This window comes from Dryobates pubescens, chromosome Z (genome assembly GCF_014839835.1).
Source record: "Dryobates pubescens isolate bDryPub1 chromosome Z, bDryPub1.pri, whole genome shotgun sequence".
Classification (NCBI taxonomy): Eukaryota; Metazoa; Chordata; class Aves; order Piciformes; family Picidae; genus Dryobates; species Dryobates pubescens.
Genome location: NC_071657.1, coordinates 28,517,611 through 28,521,095, shown reverse-complemented (window position 1 = coordinate 28,521,095; position 3,485 = coordinate 28,517,611).

The window sequence follows — 3,485 nt, the reverse complement described above, 5'->3', positions numbered from 1 at the left end:
TGCAAGAAAGACCATGTGTGGGTCGTAGCATTGCCACTGCTTTGGGTTAGGGTTTTCCAAAAGCAGTATTATTTCCTGTAAGGTTTTCTGATTAAGTTAATTTTGTATGCATGGAAAACATGAGTTGTTTCATCTTTTTCTTTTACCTTACTGTTTTTTTACTTCGGAGAGGCTGAATAGTGAGTCATACTCAAAGTCTGCTTTGAAGCTTTATTCACAGTTGTGACTCGTGTATTTAAAATTTCAAACTTCAATTTGACTGATTCCTTGTTCTTCACTCAGTGTCTCCTCCTGATTCATGGTGAATAGTAATTGCTGAGGTTTGGGAGATTTGTAATTTTTAAAAGCTAACCTGGGGAAATAGTGGGAGGATGTGTGAAAATATGAACTAAATTGCTGATGTAGAAGTTCACAAATATAGAACAGTTTCCACACTGTATTGAGATTTCTCTAAAACATAAAGGACTTGGGTGGGTTTTTCTTCATACTGAAAAGGACTTTTTCCCCCACCTTTTACACAAAAGTGGTTGCTATTTCCTGACTCCTCATTTAAGAGTTTATTGTAAGAAGTGGAAAATTGCAAATCCTGTGTGTATTGTAAAACTCCTCTGACCAAGACCAAGTTTTTACTGCTCATCTCTAAGGCATTTTAACAAAACTTAAAGAAGTGTTTGGAAAAAAAAAATCTCACAAACGATTTAATATTCAAAATCACAATTTGATTTAAACAATCAGTGATCCAGCATTTCTGTTATGAAATGGAAACAGCAAAAAAAGCTCAGAGAAATACAAATCCTTATCTTAAAGAGTGCAATGTTTGTGCTCCTTCAAGCTGTTGTAAACAGAGCATGAGAGAAAAATGAAAGAGTGAGCATGAAAGAAAAATCTGTTTGTCTCTGCTGTTCTTGGAGCAGTGGTGACTAAAGGGTAAGCTGACATGCTGGAAAGCATTTCCCATGATAAGGTTACAGACTGTGAGTGATGTGAGGAATTATTTTTAAACTTAATATTTACAGGCTAGGCTTCATTAACAGATCATGTGAGGGCAGGTTAAACAAAATCTGCTTGCAGAAGAGGAGAGAGGCAATTGAAACAATTAAATACTGCTTTAAAGTTTGTTTTCCTGAAAATCAGGTCAGAGGAAAAATAGGCTAGGATATGTACTTTTTGGATAAGAGTATTGGTGACTCACCACTGCTGTTGTTCTTGCTATACAAACAGGAAAACTGAGACAAAAAGAAGTAGTATGATGTTGTTGTGACCACTGAAGTAAAATTAATGACCTGTGGCTAGACCACTGTAGGCTCTTTGAGAGTTATGGTAAATGCATGTTTTCCCCCTCTTCTGATAATGAAAATAAATGCAAGGATTAGCTCATTTTGGGAGTGTGAACACACATGTTACAAAGCAATGCAATACACCTTGCCTCTGAGTGCCAGTTGAAGCACACTCAGCCTACTCAACACCATAACGATAGTAATTGCTGTCAGATTTACCTAATCATTTCAATTATTTTAACAACCGTTTAATCACTGTGGCAGACAGACTCTACACTTGGCCCTTTATAGGATCTTTCTGACCACCAAGAACCTGCTTGATTGGAATCTTCTTGCTATCAGTACAGCAGTTTCTTTTGATCTCTTCCTCTTTGATCACCCTCAATCTGTGGCGCATCCTAAACATAAACCCAAAGCTCCAGCACAACACGGCAGAAAGAAAAATACTTATGCACTGATTTCCTTATGGGGCACTAAAATGGAGTGTGCAGAAGGGGACATTTGTTTGGATATGAGATGAAGCTGGTTCAGTTAGTATCCAGCATGAAACAAGTTATTTTAAGAAACTGTTTCATACTGCAGTGATGTCTTGATGACTCCATTACAAGGCCACATATAGTGGGGCTACCACGGAGCTTAGAGCTGAATGCTGCTTCTCTGACTTGTCTCATGGGCAGCTTTAAGTTTATACAATGTCCTCTTGCTCCACAGGGGAAAATCCAGAGGGATTTTGCTAGGCCTCACCCTTAAGCTTTCAGAAGGGCACAGTACATCACTGACATGGCATTCATAAAGTCACTTCTCACCCACCCCCCCCCCATCACTAGAGTCTTCTGTGGTTGTAGTAGGTGATCTCTTGGTTTGTGGTCATGAAGTGCTAGAAAAGTGGGCTGGCATGGGGTGATGACTGGGCTGCCTATAGTAGCATACAGTTGGACTATGGCTCATCTGCTTTACATTTGTGCCTGCTCAAGTCCAAGCCTCGGCATTCACATGCCAGCATCCTCACAGATTCCTCTCTACCTGAATGGTACTGCTGAAAGTCAACACAATATTGGCCCCATCAGCTGTTTTACACACTGGCTTGCAACCAACCCATTACCTACAATACCCATGATTTAATGCAAAAATGTGACCTTTGCTCATCGCTGGAAAGGTGGTGATGAAATCCCTTTGCCCAGAGGCTGTCCTGCTGCTGTGTGCCTGGGTTGCCCTCTGCTCCCCCGCCCCCTGATAGCAGCCCCTCCATTAGCATGAAAGGCAGACAGTTGAGCACACACTGCAATCCAGAGAGCAGGGCGTTTCCTCTCACCTAGTTAACTTTTTTCTTAAAGATTTTGTGTTTGATTAAACCAATAACTGTTCAAAACACAGACTGGGTTTAAGAGAGAACAGTTTAGACTCCTTCCATCTTTCTTTAGTTGGCAAACGCCAGAGCAGCTGGGGGGAAGCGAGGGAGAAGAGGGAAGGGGAGGGGACGGACTGGAACCACTGGATCACCTGCCCCTCCGCTGTGCAGTGGGAATTGCTTTGCCAGGGTGAATACATACAGCTCCATCTACTATCTCCACTGAGAGAGGCTTTCCTTGCTGCAGGTTTCAATACAAAATTACACAACAGGCCGTCCTGACACTTGGGTCTAGAAGTAGGTAGATCCACAGCCTGCCTGCAAAACTTTAGTCTTCAGATACTTTGATGGAGACATGGAGAAAGGAAGCAAAGGAAAAGGGAAAAAAAATACAAAACAACATACAAAAGATTCAACACACTACCAGCCTAAAGTTTACCTGTAAAACATTGTTTTGTGACTGTTTTAACTATATCTAAATATCAGTGTAAATGTTTAGGTGTTTTTTGTTTAAATCTAACTATTCTTGTTTTTTTTTTCCCCTATCAAGAAGAGTATATTTGAAATTGTTTTTGGGTCTGAATTGCTTTTGTGCATGAAAATGTCTAGAAAGAAGTGTAAATTATTAACAGAAAAATGTCTTTCGGTGATGTTCTGTATTTAGTATACTAGGATGAATAAAATCAAAATGTTCCTTCATAGGAACATAGAGTATTAAAAACTTCACCCCTTGAAACAGTATTTGAAACTAAAACTACAGAATTGTCTAATCAAATACTGAGTTAGACAAGGTTGAGCTGGTTAGAAGGATTCCTAATTCCACATAGAAAGCTGTTTTCCTCTCCTTTACTTATTGTAGA